This window comes from Tamandua tetradactyla, chromosome 9 (assembly GCF_023851605.1).
Source record: "Tamandua tetradactyla isolate mTamTet1 chromosome 9, mTamTet1.pri, whole genome shotgun sequence".
NCBI classification, from domain to species: Eukaryota; Metazoa; Chordata; class Mammalia; order Pilosa; family Myrmecophagidae; genus Tamandua; species Tamandua tetradactyla.
Window position 1 is genome coordinate 111,494,241 of NC_135335.1, and position 17,386 is coordinate 111,511,626.

Here is a 17,386-nt window from a genome sequence, read left to right on the forward strand (position 1 = left end):
ATTTTAAATTAATGGATTTTCTTGTGTTAAACCAGGCTTACATACCTGGAAAAAATTCCACTTGATCATGGTGTATAATTCTTTTAATCTGCTGCTGGATTTGATTAGTGAGTATTTCATTGAGAATTTCTGCATCTATATTCATTAAAGAGATTGATCTGTAATCTTCTTTTCCTGTACTGTCTTTGTCTGATTTTGTTTTTAGGGTGATGTTGGCTTCATAGAATGAGTTAGGGAGTTTTTCCCTTCTCTTCAGTTTTTTTGAAGAGTTTAAGCAGAATTGGTACTAACTCTTTCTGGAATGCATGGTAGAATTTGCATGTGAAGCCATCTCATCCATGACTTTTCTTTTTGGAAGCCTTTTGATGACTGATTCAATCTCTTGTGATTGGTTTATTGAGGTCGTCTATTTCTTCTCAAGTCAATGTTGGTTGTTCTTGCTTTTCTAGAAAGTTGTTGATTTAATCTAAATTGTCTAGTTTGTTAGTGTCTAGTTGCTCATAGTATTTGCTCATTATCCCCTCTATTTCATCAGGATCAGTGGTTGTGTCCCTATCCTATTTCTGATTTTATTTATTTGCATCCTCTCTCCCTCTTTTTTTCTTTGTCAATGAAATCCATTGATTTTCTTAAAGAACAAACTTCTGGTTTTATTTTCTCTTTTGTTTTCCTTTTCTCAATTTCATTACATTTTGCTCTGATCTTCATTATTTCTTTCCCTCTCTTTCTTAGGGTTAGTTTGTTGTTCTTTCTTTGGTTCCTCCAAGTAAACAGCTAATTCCTTGATTTTTGCTCTCTATTCTTTTTTAATATAACCATTTAGAGCAATAAATTACCCTCTTAGCACCACTGATGTTGCACCCCATAAGTTTTGATATGTTGTATTTCCATTTTCATTTGCCTCAAGATATTTGTTGACTTCTCTTGTAATTTCTTCTTTGACCTCCTGGTTGTTTAAGAGTGTGTGTCCCCATATATTTGTGATTTTTCTGGACTCCTACCTGTTATTGATTTCCAATATCATTACATTATCATTTGAGAAAGTGTTTTGTACAAGTTCTATCTTTTTAAATTTATTGAGACTTTCTTTGTGACCCAACTGTGATCTATCCTGGAGAATGATCTATGAGCACTTGAGAAAAATGTGTATCCTGCTGTTGTGGGTTGTTCTGTTCCATAAATATTTGTTAAGTCTAGTTCATTTACCATGCTATTCAACACATCTGTTTCCTTATTGAGCCTCTGTCTAGATGTTCTATCCATTGATGAGACTAGTGCATTGAAGTCTCTAACTATTATTGTAGAAGTGTCTACTTTTCCTTTCAGTGTTGTCAAAGTGTGCCTCCTGCATTTTGGGGCACTCTGAACCAGTGCATAGATATTTATGATTATTATGTCTTCTTGATGAATTGTTTCTTTTATTAATACATAATAATTTATTAATACATGTTGTTCTATGTTGCTTTTAGTTGCTTTACATTAAGCCTAATTTGTCTGATATTAGTATATCTACCCCTGCTTTTTTATGGTTGTTGTTTTCATGAAATATCTTTTTCCAACCTTTTACTTTCAACCTATTTCTGTCCTGGGGTTTAAAGTGAGACTCTTGTAGACGGCATATAGATGTGTCCTTTCTTTAAATCTGTTCTTCTAGTCTATGTCGTTTTATTGTAGAGCTTAATCCACTAACATGTAATGTTATTACTGTAAAGCAGCATTTTCTTCTACCATTATGCCTTTTGGATTTTATATGCCATAGCTTATATTTTTCTCTCTTTTTAATCTCACTGATAGTCTTCATTTTTATACTCAACTCCAAGCCTCTCTCTTATCATTTTCTATCTGTCTTTAGTGCTCCCTTCATTATCTCTTATAGAGAAGGTCTCTTGTTCACAAACTCTCTCAGTGCCTGCTTGTCTGAAAGTATTTTAAACTCCCCTCATTTTTGAAGGACAGTTTTGGGTATATAGAGTTCTTGACTTGCAGTTTTTCTCTCTCAGTATCTTAAATTTATCATATCACTGCCTTCTTACCTCCATGGTTTCAGCTGAAAAATCCACACATAGTCTTGTCAAGCTTCCCTTTTATGTGATGGATCATGCTGCTCTGGCTGCTTTCAAAATTCTCCTTGTCTTTGACATCTGACAATTTGATTTGTAAGTGACTTGGAATTAGTCTATTCAGATCTATTCTGTTTGAGGTAAACCGAGCTTGTTGGATCTGTAATTTTATGTCTTTCATAAGAGATGGGAAATTTTCAGTGATTGTTTCCCCTATTATTCTTTCTGCCCCCTTTGTTTCTCTTCTCCTTCTAGGAAACCCATAGCAGGTAAACTCACATGCTTCATGTTGTCACTCGTTCCCTGAGACCCTGTCCATATTCTCCCATTCTGATCTCTATCTGTTCTTTCGTGTGTAGGATTTCAGATGTCCTTTCTGTAATCCACTAATCCTTTCTTCTGCCTCTCTAAATCTGCTGTCATAGGTCTCCATTGTGTTTTTCATGTCTTTTATTGCATCTTTCATTCCCATAAATTCTGCCAATTGTTTTATCAAACTTTTGAGCTCTTCTTTATGTTCACCTGATATCATCTTTAAGTCCTTTCTCTCTTTTGCGTTAACTTCCTTCAACTCATGGATTTGATTTTTTATGTGATTTTGCATGCCTGTTTGAACATCTTTCATTAGTTGTTTCAACTCCTGTACCTCATTTGAAATGCTAGTTTGTTTCTTTGACTGGGCCTTATCTCTGTTTTCCTAGTATGAGTCCTAATTTTTTGCTGGTATCTAGGCATATGAGTTCATTGATTAGTTTATTCCGGAATTTGTTTTCACTCTTAAACCTAGAGTTTTCTTGTTAGTTAGCTTTGTTCTCTATCTGTTCTTTGGCATTCAGTTCAATTTATTCTAGACCTCTAGTATAGTTTCTGTTTAACTGGTAAGAATTTTTTATCTTGTGTTTTTCTTATTCTTGCCCTGTCTATATGGAACATTTTTTTCTTTTGGCTCCAGTCAGATTTTCCCTAACAAGACAGGCCCAGGTCTTAGGAGGAGGGTATAATCAGTATCAAGTTTTTCTGATGGTGAGACTTAGCAGGCTTTCAGACTTTTTTATGATGCCTCTTGAGTCTGTGATTTTCCTGTCATGTCCACAGGTGGCCCTTTCAACCCATAGCTCCCCATTGGCATAAACTGATGTGGGGCTTTTAATTCTCAGCAGGCCTTCCCTGCCAGGGACATTGTTGAGACAGATGCTGAGGTAGATGGTGGGCTTAAGTTGCTTCTGTTTTCCAGCTCCTGGAGCCTAAATTACTGGAAGGAGGGAAGCTACTGAGCTAGACCTCACCCCCCTTTTCTTGGGGAAAATACACCCATTAGGGAACTAATTCCCTTCTTGACTTATTATTTTTTCTCTCAGACCTATCTTTTATCAGCCCTTTCCTGGGTTCTACTGACAATTAAAAATGTCTAAGGCTTTTTCTAATGAGCTACTTGAATAGTTTTTAAAAAGAAGAAAAAGATCCCTTTTCAGAGTCAATCCCTTGTCTCCATGGTTCACCAGTCAAGAGCCAGAGTTGGTGCCTAGATCTGTGTGCCCCCCTTTTCAGTACTCTGAGCTCAGCTATCTCCAAATCCCCCCACCTTTATTCTTTTTTATTTTATTTCACTTTTACTTTTTGTGTATCAACCCCACCTCCTCTCTGCCAGGATTAAAACCACAATTGAGCTTGGCTGAGCTACCTTCCCTTGCTCCCAGTAGAAACTACTTAAAGATATGCTGTTTAGGGAATTCACTTCTTCATCTGACTAGTTACTTTGTCTCTCAGACATATATTAATTCCACCCTTTCCTGGGGCAGTGCTGAGCTCTGAGAATGCCTGCCATTTTATATAATGGGATGGTTTAAAAAAGAGAGAGAGAGAAAAAAAGCCTTTTCAGAGCTGGACTGCACCCCCTGGGCTTGCCAATCAAGAGCCAGAATTGGTACCCAGCTTTATGTGTCCCTTTTCCAATATTTTGAGCTCATTCAACTCAAAAAGCCTCTATTTTTAGTTTCCATCAGCCTTGCCCCCTCTTTGCTGTAGCACAATCTTCGGGTTCCTTTCATGCTTGCTCCAGGTTTATCTGTGCTCAGAGTTTGTATACAGCAGTCCAAATTTGTAAATTAATCATGCAATTGGGAGTTGGTTCAGTGACCTTCCTTGATCCTAGGAGAGAGGGCTTCTTTTTCCTTTGGGGAACCAACTCTGAGACAGCCTGCCAAGCCAGTGAGGTAGGGGCACCAGCCTCCATGGCTTGGGAGGCTTACAATTCTGTGTAGGATTTCAGCTGTTCCAACCATTGCAGACTGGTGTATGATGTGTGCCCAGTCACTGAAGTCCTCCAAACAGTTGTTCCAGATGGTTCCTGGCTATTTATTAGCTGCACTAAAGGACTAACTAAATTCCACACCTCACTCAGGTGCCATCTTGCCCATTCCTCTCCAACAAATCACTTCAAAGGACTGTCTCAAAGCTGTATCATATTTAATGATGAATTAGGCACCTCTCCTATTTTCCAAGCATAGTGCTAGATACTGGGGCACAGCCTCTGTCCTTTAGAAGCCTTCACTATTTTTCTAAATTCATAACCACAAGGACTTTTATTATACCTGAGTGTCATCCTGGCAGGAAAACTTGACTAAATGAACACTTTTGAGCATGGATTTGGATGCAGTTGTTTGTCAAGACACATAAATACACACACACACAAACACACACATGCACTTTTTTTTTTAGCCAGAGGAACTCTTTTTTTCCGAACAAAATAGACATAAGCCCCTAAACAAGTGGTGCCTCTAACTCTTTTGCAATGGACATATATTGCTTTAACCCCCTGAATTCTCCACCGTGCAGTGGTGCACAGCCCCAGGGCAGATATTGCTTCTCAGAGCAGTAGATTTTAAAAAACATATAAAAATCATTCACATTTACTGATACAAAGCAGTTTAACCATGTCCTTTTTGTTATTTGGGCTTATGCCATACCTAACTTTTTACCTCCTTGGAGTTTCTTTTTCCAACATAAGAAGTTCCTTTATATTTTCCTTCCTAGGAGAAATTCTACTGTCAATTGTTGGGAATACCAATTTTGTTGTAATACATAGAGAAAGATATGGGACAATATATTCTGCTTGAGGGAGAATATATTTGAGATGGGCTCAGAGCTTACTTGTTACTTCCAACCCTAGTCTTTCCCTCAGACCACCTTATCTCTAGAAACTGAAACAACTTTGCAAACTAGGAGACTTAGGTGGGTCTTCATTTTAGGCATCTGCCATCTAGCAGAGAGCAGGTCCTTAAAGGATTAAGGCACACAAGTGAAGAGTGGACAAAGGACTAAAATAGAACAGGTTGCTGTAAAGTAAGACAGGGGTGGGACTGCTGGGGAACCTGAGGAAACAGGAAACCTCAAGTGGACTTTAAGTAGGGATGTGAAAAAGGAAGAGGGACTCCAGCATTTGCCTGGTGCTGATGCCCATGCCAAATACTATATAGAGAAAATTTAAAGTCTTGATCTTTATCGTATAGGCATTGCCACTATAAAAAACAAACAGTACTGTCAAGAGTGAACATATACTAAAAAAAAAAAAAAGGGTGGTCATATAGTAGAGCATGTCAGACGGTAATGCAAAGTGATCCATATAGATGTAGAAAAAAATAGTCGGTAAAGTATGCATAAGTATTTTCTGTAGTATTTAAATTTTGTGTATTCTATTTTATAATTAGAAAAAAAGAAGCTACAAATGAATAAAATAATATAATGGAATAGGGGAGATGGTCTTAAATTCATTGGTGGGGGAAGTCTTGGAGGTTTTGTTTTTGATTTTCTATCAACTATCAAAATCTGAATCTGTTACATGAATATCTAGAGGCATACAAGTTAGAGGTTATAATTGCCCAAAGAATAAATCATGTCAGGCTTTTATGTATAATTTTTTCTATGAAATGCACAATATGACATCCTTCATCGCCTATTTGATTTTTATAACTACCATTTTTCAAAGAAGGGATTGCCTTTGTAAAAATGTTTGCTAGCTTTGTCAGTTTTCCTAATGCTAGGATGTGAAAATTATTCTCCTTTGAAACTCTAGTCACTATGCTTGTCAGTTTTTCTCTCCATTTTTTATTTTGTTAATAGTTATGTAAGTGATTTTATCATTTACTCAGACTCCATGATTCCCTAATTTTACTTAGTTCTCAAAATTTCACAACAATCTATTTACATTGTATCCAGATTGTATTGTGGAATGTTTACAGCTTAACAACCAGAGGAAATTTTTCAAAGATGTTATGATGATAGGTGGATATCATTTATGTTAAATGGAAAGAAATATTTGAGCTACAATTCATATAATTAGTGAATATTTTCATATTTTATTGTTTTTGTTTCTATATATATATCATCAGAACTTCATGAATTAAAGTAATTAATAATCATGCCCTCTGTATTACATGAGAGAAAAGAATAAGTAAAATAATCGTAGTATAAACCAAGTTTAGTAGGATTAGGCAAGAAAGAGCAATGTATTCTGCCTTAAAGAACTGAGTCTGGTTCATAAAAAAGCTGGTATCTTGACTTAAGACTCAAAATTTGAGTCAACAAGCAAAAGCATTCTCTAGTTAATAAAGGCAGCAAAGTTTGTGGTATTTTTAGGAAATATTGAGAAATATGGTAAAGTTAGAGAGCATAGAGATGGGGAAAGGGATATAAAGGTGGATTGTGATGGGGATAAGAAGTTGGGAAATAGTATGGACCAATGAATAAAATAATTCTGGTTGCAGCGTGAAGGTTGAACTAAAAGATCACAGATTAGATGTAAGATGTTAAGAATATATTTAAACCATCCTATCATGCCTGAAACATGGAGTTCCTGAGAATTCTGTTGTTTCTTACTTGGAAACAGTGGTTTCAAGATTCTGAATACCTTGGAAAAGGACCAATGGCCTCCGCATTTTCCTCAAATATATGAAAGGGTAACATTTTTTGGAAACTAGCCTGGGATGTCTATCTGTTTATGGCCAATTTATATCACTAAACAGGGCCATTATCAAGAAGAATAATTGTGTGAGAACTTGTTTCTCCAACCAGGTCAAAATCAAACTATGCAGCACAGTCTTTCCATTCTGACTGGTATGAAGTACAAACCATCCAAATAATCCTACTCTTAGAAGATTCCAATGAGCTCTAGATACTATGGCTGGTACTCTGTATAAGTCCAGGTAGATAAATCATGTTGACAGTAGAGCATAAAATTGGCCATAAAACATAGCCATCAGAAAAGGTAGTTATGGCATGACCTGGTGAATTTAAACTATGCATTTATCATAGGCACAGCCTTTCATCAACAATAGCCATTTGTATAAAGATTTGATTTACACTGTTAAGAGCAAACACATCAATGGAAAACATAAATATATATGCCTTCAGAATTGACTCATATATTCAATGAAAAATGTGCCATCATTCAATGTGGAATGCCCATTGAAGACTGTGCATTCATCCATAGCTAGCTTAGTAATCATAGGATGAGCTACAAGAATATTGTATTTATAGAAAGTATAAATACGATGATACCTCCAGCTATGATTTATCTTTTCTCTGGGTTCATATAAGTAGGGCAAAATAGAAGTAAACCACTAGGTGTTCTCCAAAATAATTGCTGCACTCACTGGCTTCTGCCATAAATAACATCAATAAAAACAAATCCTTCCTTCCACAATTAAGTATAAAGCTTCACAGCAAATATCTTCGAGAAAGGTAACATGTTACTTAAATTCACAGAAGTAAAAATGCCTCTCCTGAAAACATGTTTTGATAATGAAGAGAGCATAAGAATTTCTTCATCCTTTCTTCCTACTCTCACCCTTCTAATGTTCTTTTTTTTTTTTTTTTAGCAAAATCAGTATATACATTGTTCTATTGCCAAAAATAGTTGAAGAATGAAATCGATCTTTCTGAACCTTCCATATGTGTGATCCTGGTTATTAGAAGGAGTGGATTGATACAAGGGAAGAGACAATGGAAAATCAAAGAAGATAATGAATATAAGAGGACTTTAGAAAGTATAGATACAAACTTGAGGAAATGTTATTATAAGCATCAAAGGGGAGACTTGGGAAATGAAAGACAAACTTGATTAACTTCATTTACTTTAAATATATAAGATTGTTCTTTTGTCGAAGTATCTTAAAACTTTTTAGGCTCTATATAAGGTAGGCTGTATTTGAAGTGATCAATTGGCCTTTTCAGACATACATTCAGCAATACCAGCTCTTATGATCTCATTTCCGGAAAACATTTACTCACAAGATGATTACACATGAGAAGCACTGTGTTCCTTAAAAAAAAAAAAAAAAAGTGGAGGAATTAATCATTCATAATTAAAGGTAACCCAGTCTCTTTCAATTCCCTTTCTATCTTTTGTCTATTGTCTGAAACTATTCGGCGGTGCCTATGTCCAAATCCTTTAACTGCTCCAGTCTGGAGGTAGGAAGAACAATGTGAAGGTCTGAGACCCAAGTCTACCACTGTGTAATGGTGTAACCAAGTCTACCACTGTGTAATGGTGTGACCAAGTCTACCACTGTGTAATGGTGTGACCAAGTCTACCACTGTGTAATGGTGTGACCAAGTCTACCACTGTGTAATGGTGTGACCAAGTCTACCACTGTGTAATGGTGTGACCAAGTCTACCACTGTGTAATGGTGTGACCAAGTCTACCACTGTGTAATGGTGTGACCAAGTCTACCACTGTGTAATGGTGTGACCAAGTCTACCACTGTGTAATGGTGTGACCAAGTCTACCACTGTGTAATGGTGTGACCAAGTCTACCACTGTGTAATGGTGTAACCCAGTCTACCACTGTGTAATTGTGTAACCAAGTCTACCACTGTGTAATGATGTAAACAAGCAAGTTGTTTCCTCCCCTCGCCTCAGCATCTCATCTATGAAATAAAGGCTTTGTTTCCCATCACATCTCAGAGAGAAAATTTACCAACCATCCTAAAGTCACTGCTCCGTGGAATAGGAAGTGTCAGGCTTACTGATCAGGAAGGAGTCTGGGACTCACAGAGTTCATTTTTTCAAAAACTTGCCTCATTTTAAATCTCCCCCAAGGCACTCTGAGAAGCAAAACAATACAAGAAACCTGTACATGTAAAAATAACCAGGATCCCAATATGCTTTCAATAATCTATTTGGAGAATTGTATGGTAAATTTTTATAGGTCAGCACTTTTTAGACCTTGATAAGAGTCTGCAACAGAATTAAAGAAACTACATAAGATAATGCTAGGCAAAATGAAATAAAGTTTTTTAATGCTAAATCAGCACCAACAAAATTCACTGGACAGTTGAAGGTCTTCAACTGAGGTTAAGGAGTAAGAAGGCAGTTATAGGCTTTGCAGTTCGTCCCAGACTCTCTTTTCCCTGTCTTCTCCAGTGGTAAAATATAAAACCAGAAGAGTAAGTGGTGACCTAGAAAGGTCATCTGTGGTCAATGACAGTTCCATAATCTCCACAGGAGGGCACAAGCGTGAACTGGTGAGAGAGGGTAAAAAACGGAGAGGGGGGAGAGGTAGCGAAAGGGATAAAAAGGATTTCATGGTTGCCTTGAATCATGCAGCTGGTAGAAGCCTATGTGTCCCTACAGAGAGAAGCTACATTTTTACCTGCTGCTTGTGTATAGTCCTGGGAAGCTACAACTGTATACCTGCAACGGTGGGTGGAATAGCTCCCAGGCTTAGCTTTGTCAAGAGGGCTAAAGGTTGCTCTATCTCCACACACACACATCTTATTATTTTTCCTGGCTCTAAAGATGCCACCAGCCTAAGCTACCTTCAAGAATCCATCAACAGGTAACGAAAATTAAAATGCACTGAAGGAAATTTGAAATCATTGGAGGAAGACCAAACTAAACATCTAGAAAAGGTGAATCCCATTGGAGCAGAACTGATTGAGAAGACATATATATTTTTTAAATAACACTCAAGAAGATAATTTAGAATACAAAGAAGAGTTTCTAAAAATTAAATTTATGATGTTGTAACTTCAGAAGTCAATATATAGGCATATACATCAACTACCAAGGGCCTGGGGCTGGGGTTGAGGTTTTCGGTTAACCCTGCGGGCACCATAACCTTTAGTGTTCAGACGGAGCAAGCACACCAGCCATCCTACTAACAGAAAAACCAAAGAGGAAGTTGGTTCTGTGCCTCTTTGTTGAGCCAAACCCTTCCCCACCCAAATTAAGCAATTTCCCCACCAACTGCTTCAAGCAAATTCCCCACCAACTGCTTTCCTGAGCATCCGGATGCAAAGCTGCTCTCAGAAACTGACCACAAGCCCAAGGAATGCTTAGGACTCCTCCAATGTATATATACCAATCTCCAGCTTTTGAGCCAGCTTGCCCAGCAATAGATGGACATTTTGGAGAATTTATAAGCATCCATGATACAACTGGCTCCTCTGAAGGAAGGCAAGACCTCTTCTCTTCTTAGCTGCATCTTGTAATCTGTTGTTAAATCACCTGCCTCATTTCAGTTAATGAATAGTGGGAAAACAACAGCAAAACATCAGTAGATAAATTGAACAAAAGGATATTCACTGATGAGAACCAAATTTGTATTCTGGAAAACAAAGTGGAAAAAAACTCTCCCGATTTACAATAAACACAAAGATATGTATATTATGAAGAAAAATACAGGATACTTGAAGAGCGGATTGAATAGTCAGGATGACCCTGAAAGAGAAAGGAGAACAGACTGTGATGTAATGATTAAACAAATAAATAGATACAAACTTCTCTAAGCTGCAGGTCTGCTGGCCTCTGAACAGTCCTCAGCCCTTGAACAGGAGAACTTGGTGAATGAGACTGTGCTGGCCCCTCCCAGTCATGAACAGGCAGGTGGCTGTGGAGGTTTCCACCCAGCTGAACTGTAGTATGTACATGCAGCCCTATCTCTGTCACCACTTAGAACTAAAAACTCTGGATAGAGTGCGCGAATCAACTGTCTGAGAACTCTGAAAAGTAAATAGCAGGCTAATTGAGGAGGAAAAAGAAAAACTCAAAGAACAATCAATCTGGCAGAAGTTTTCCTAGGCTTCTCCCACTTCCAGGCCGGGGTTCTAAAGTAACCAGAATCCTGGAACCACACAATGGCTGTGGGTAAAAGAATCTCCAAAGAAACCCTCTTTTTCTGATCAGAGGATAATGAAGGAGAGTGAGGGACTTCCCCACAAGGCAGAGGCTCTGGAAGGACTCCTTGGTTCCCCCCCACCCCCTTTTATTTTCCTATCTCTGTCACAGACAAGACCCAGTCATGAAGCTGGACATGGCCACCTGTGGTAGTTAGATTCAGGTGTCAACTTGGCCAGGTGAAGGAGCCTAGTTCTATTGCTGTGGACATGAGCCAATGGCATGTGAACCACATCTGCTGCTCATTATATCTGCAGTTGGCTAGGAGGTGTGGCTGCTGCAATGAATGATGTTTGACTTAATTGGCTGGTGCTTAAATGAGAGAGAGCGCAATGTAGCACAGCCCAAGCAGCTCAGCATTCCTCATCTCAGCACTCGCAGCTCAGCCCAGGCCTTTGAGGATGCAGGAAGGAATCACCCTGGGGAAAGTTGTTGAAACCCAGAGGTCTGGAGAGAAGGCCAGCAGAGATTATCCTGTGCCTACCCGCGTAAGAAAGAACCTCAGTTGAAAGTTAGCTGCCTTTCCTCTGAAGAACTAACAAAATAAATCCCCTCTTATTAAAAGCCAATCTGTCTCTGGTGTGTTGCATTCCAACAGCTAGCAAACTAGACCACCGCCCAAATTCCTAAAAATCTGAGAGAAATAAACTGAAAAAAAAAAAGAAAAATTGCAATGAATTTGAGCGGACTCCTTTTTTTTTTCACTTCCTTTCTCTCCTGTACCTTTTCTGCAGTTACAGGAAGTGCATGAAAGTGGGTGAGGTTAAAACCCATTTTTTAGCCAGAGGACCAGGAAGAAGGATCCTAGAGGCCAGGGTTGTAGGGGTGGTGGTGATGGGGTGGGAATTATCATGAGAAAAGAACATAGAAAGGAAACTCCTAAATATTTTTATGAAGTTTTGGACTCGAGGCAAATCTTACATCTGTAGAACATCAGTTGATTCTACAGTCAAAATGTAACTTTTGAAAAACAGTTAAGAAAAAAGTAAACAAATGCATAAAGACTGAAAAGAGACAAGAAATCTATCATTTATGGAAGATGTGATTGTTTTAGGAGGAAAATTCAAGAAATTTGACAAATTATTAGAACTTGTAAGAGGGTTCATTAAAGATTATGGATATAAAATCAATGAACCAATATTAATTGCATTACTATACACTAACAAAAAGTTAGAAATGTAATTCCTAAGAAATATATAGATTTACAATAGCAGCAATGTGACATTCATTCAGTCAGTTATTCAAGGAATGAACAAAAGATGTATAAGCCTTCTAGGAAGTGTCTTAGTTTTGCCTTAGAGTTGGCTTACACAACAGGAATTTATTGGCTCATGTTTTGAGGCTACATAAAGTCCAAATCAGAGCACATTGGCAAAACTTGTTTAGTCCAAAGGTTGGTAAACTTCTGGTGCTGGCAGCTGGAATTCTTTGGTTCCTTAGTTTGAAGGTTAGGTTCTAGTGTCAACTTGGCCAAGTGATGATGCCCAGATGCCTTATCAGGCAAGCACTGGCCTGACCATTGCTGCGAGGATACTTCATGGCTGGCTGATAAACTGGAAGGCTGATGAATTAAATCATCAGTCAGTTGATTGCAGCTGTAGCTGATTGCATCTGTGGTAAACAAAGGTATGTCTCCCACAACGGAGATAACCCAATAAATTGAAGATGTTTAAGAAAGAAGAGAGGCTTTTTCACTGCTTCTTCAGCCAGTAAGTCTCTCCTGTGCAGTTTGTCAAGACCCTTCATCAGAGCTGCCAGCTTCATGACCTGCCCTATGGATTTTAGACTCTTCCATTCTCATGGTTGCATGAGACACCTTTATAAATCTCATATTTACAAATATCTCCTTTGGGTTCTGTTTCTCTAGAGAATCCTAATACACTTAGCAATGTCCTCTTTTCTTTCTTCAGTTCCCACTGACTTCTGGCTTCAACTCCTCTGCAAGGCCTTTTTTATGTCTGAATTTTCTGTTTATAAATTATTCCAGTAATCCCATTAAGGCTCAACCTCGTTCGGTTGGGTCTCACCACCAGTTAGACATCACCTTTACTAAAAACCATCCTTAAAAGTCCCATTTACAAATAGGTTCACACCCAAAGGACCTGAACATGGCTCTTGTGGGAATCATCAATCCCCAATGTGAAGAAAGTGTTAAAACTTTATCAAAAGATAACATATAAATTTGTTATAATTTGAAGGGCATGCACTGTTCATATATTAATTCTAATTAAATTCCTGCTAGGTATTTTCATGAAATTTAGTAAGCTGATTGTAAAATATGGAAGAGAATAGAATCAAGAAAAAAATAATGAGGTTGGAACTTGCTTACAAGATATCAAGGTTTATTATAAATAAATAGTGATTGTAAAACTGTGATAGCAGTACAGATATAAGCAAGTAGATTAATGGAACAGATTAAAAACCCTAGAAATAGACCACAAAAATATGGACACATGATATGTGGCAAAGACATAATTACAAATCAATGGGGAAAGAATGAAACAATCAATAATGGTGCCAAAACATAAGATTATCCAAATAACAACAACAATTACACAATTAGCTCAATCACACACTGAAGCTTATTCCGAATGGATTAATGATTTAGTTGTGAAAAATAAAACTTTAGAACTTTTTAAAAAACCTAAAGTTGCCTTTATCACCTCAAACTTTGATACAAGCCAGAAAAATATCAGACAAAAGAAAAGAACACACTGACTACAATAAAATTAAAACTTCGGAAAATCGAAAAGGTATAGCAAGCAAATTGAAAACACAATTCATTAGATAGAAGATTTTGCACTGTACACAATCAATAAAATGATTGTCCAGAATATAAAGGACTTCTTCATATCAATTAGAAAAAGAAAACGATTCAATGGAAAAATAAATATGAACAGAAAACTCATATTTTTTTATACAGAAAAGAACATCTAAATGCAATCTACCCCATAGTCAAGGAAATGCAATTTAAAACTTGGAATAAGATATTATTTCTGATTGGTAAAAATTAAAAGAGCTAAACATACCAAATGTAGAGTAACAAGAGACTTAATGTACTTTGTACTTCTGATAGAAAGTTATATTTTCATATTAATCTGAAAAGCAATTATCCACTTCTAGTAAAATTCATACAATGATAATAAAAATGGAAAAGTATATTTGTGACAATGTGAATAAGTCCCAAAGACACAATGCTGAACTAAAAAAATGACAGAATGATATGCACAGGAAAAGATCATATGCATAACATCTTAAAACATCCAAAACAATTCTATATTTTTTATTACATGGATACATGTATAGTAGTTATAAACATCAACTTCAGGGTGGTGGTTACCCTGGAAAGGTGGGGGAATGTGACCCAAAGTATATACAGGACTTTCAATGAAGGTACTATTTTTTTTAAGCTAGATGGTAATTATGTGGTTGTTAAATAATTATTCTCTATATTTTCCAGTGTAAAATTAACATCAATATTACATGCAAATTTTGATATAAAAATTCAAAATAAAATATTAGCAAATCAAATCTCTCAGCATATAAAAACAATAACATACCATATGAAAACATCTATTATACCCAACAATATAATTCATTACATCAACATGCAACTGTATATTAAAAGAAAAATGAGTCATGACCAAATAAAATTCTTTCCAGGAATGTAAAGTTGAATCAAGATTAGGAATTTTAGTAACATAACTCATTGAATCAACAAAGGAGAAAATCCATATAATTATGTATTAAAAAGGCACTTGATGATATTTAAAGACTAAATCACAATAGCAGAAAATTATTTAAATCTGTTTCCTTAAAAAAAAACTATTTGGGCCTCCAAAAAAATGTTTACCATATTATCTATTTACCAAAAACCAAGAGCTAACAAAACCAAAATACTAAAACCATGTCCACTAAAATCAGAAATAAGGCAGAGATATAAGCTCATTACCACTACTTTTTTGTTATACTTTTGGATACCCTAACAAAAGCAATAAAACCATAAATGAAATCATTGTCATATGACAAAAAAATATAAATGTATATCTAATGGCAGATGACATTGTAAGTGCTAGGAAATACAAGCTATCGTTGTAAATGTACACTTACTAGAGTTTTAAGGTAATTTGGTAAGATGGTTGGATATGAAGTAAATAACTAAGCAAAAATCAATAGATTTATTCTTCATTAGGAATAATTAAAATTTTAATGCAATTGGTGATTTGCTCAGTCTTGCTCCCATTCTCTAACACTGTCTGTACAGGTAGAAGGCAAGACTTCATATTCCTGCTGTTCCTGGCATACCTCTTAGGATCTAGGAGATGGAGTCAAGAGATTCTTGGATTCTCGATGACCCTAAACATAATGGGAATCACCACCAGGAGGCGCCAATTGCAGGTAAGACCTGGACAGATTTGGCTCTCAAACCAAACCCAGTTGGCTGCATAGGCTCTTTTTAACTAAGATCTTCCTGAGTACTGCAGAAACAAACAATTGTGACAATAGTTGAGAAATTTAAGAAACAGGAGAATGGGGAGGGGAATATTTACTTTTTCAGTTATTAAAAATGATTTCAATATCACATGTATCTTTCAGGATTGTGTCAGTCAATTATAATAAGTTGATTTAAGGATTTGTTCTGTCACCTAAAATAATTCCAGAGTAGGTATCCAAAACTGATACAGAAGCTCCAAGACATTATTTGGAAACTGTGGTTCCATGCAAGAAAGAAAAGGGTAAGGGGCAAAAGGGACCTCCCTCAGCTATCTGTCCTCACTTTAAGAAAGTCTGTAAAAGTTACAATTCCCATTTGCATTTCACTGACCAAATCTCAGTCACTTGACCACACATATCTGAAAGAGAGGAAATAAAATATATTTTTCTAGCAGAGCATGTTGCCACTCTACATAAATTGGAATTCTCTTAGTAAGAATGAAAGGAAGATAAGATGTGAAGTGGGCAGGTAAAAGTGGCAAACTTTAATAAGCATTGCGAGACAGAAATAGCTGGGTAGAACAGAACAGCAGTGTAGAAATAGATACACACATATATATATGGGAAATCAAATATGGCTATCAATTTATAGGGGAAAGATATTTTATTTCATAGATAAATGGTGCTGGCATAATTAGCCTTTCTGTCTGGAGGAAAACAAAGTTAAATACTCATATCACATATAAAAATAAATATCTAATAGATTAGAGATTTAGGTAGAAAGAACAGGCTTGTAGAAAATAAGTAATTTTAAGGTGGGAAAGTTCTTTTTGAGCTGGGCAGGAGTTCCACACTTTAATGTGACCATATAAAAATGGAAAGCTTTATATGGCAAAGAGGCTGAAGACAACCTCTAAAGGTGAACAACAGACTTGAAAAAAAAGTGTTTGTAGAAAATGTGAGAAACAAAGAGTTATTATCTCTGATATACCCAAAGTCCTTACAAAAAATATTAGAAAATCACAAATAACCCCGTATAAAAATTAGCAAAGCAGGGAGCAAGGATAGTTCAGGGGTAGAATTCTCACCTGCCATACAAGAGACCTGGGTTCACTTCCCAGCCTGTACACCCCCCTCCCCCCAAAAAGTCAACACATAGTGCTGCAATAATGGGATAGTCACATGGAAAAATAATTTAATGTGACCCCCACCATACAGCATACAAAAAGAAAATGAGCAAAGGATACAAACAAGTAAGTCATGGAAAAGGAAATCCAAGTGGCCAATAAATACATGAAAAAAATTCTCAGAGAAACGGACATGAAAGACAAGTGAGTGGGGATGCTCTGAGGGACAGATATCCTGAATGGAGGAGACCAGCCTGTGCCAACACCAGCGCTTACAGAGCATTCCCGTTCACAGGAATGCCCACTCACAGTATAGTGGGAACAAAGGATGTGCTGAAAGAAATGGTGAGTTAAGACTAGGGAGAAGGCAGGACTCTGAAAACTATGTGAAGGATTTTAGACTTTATCCTAGTGTCACAAGACAAAGCTGGTGGATTGTTTTGCCTGAGGTGCTCAAAGGACCAATTCCTGAAACCCCCATGTTTCGAAGAGAGAAAAGTTTATTACTAGGCATTTGGCAGGAGATCAGATGGCCTATTGGCCCCAAATCTGTCACTCTGAACTGCAGTAATTTGGGTAGTTTCGT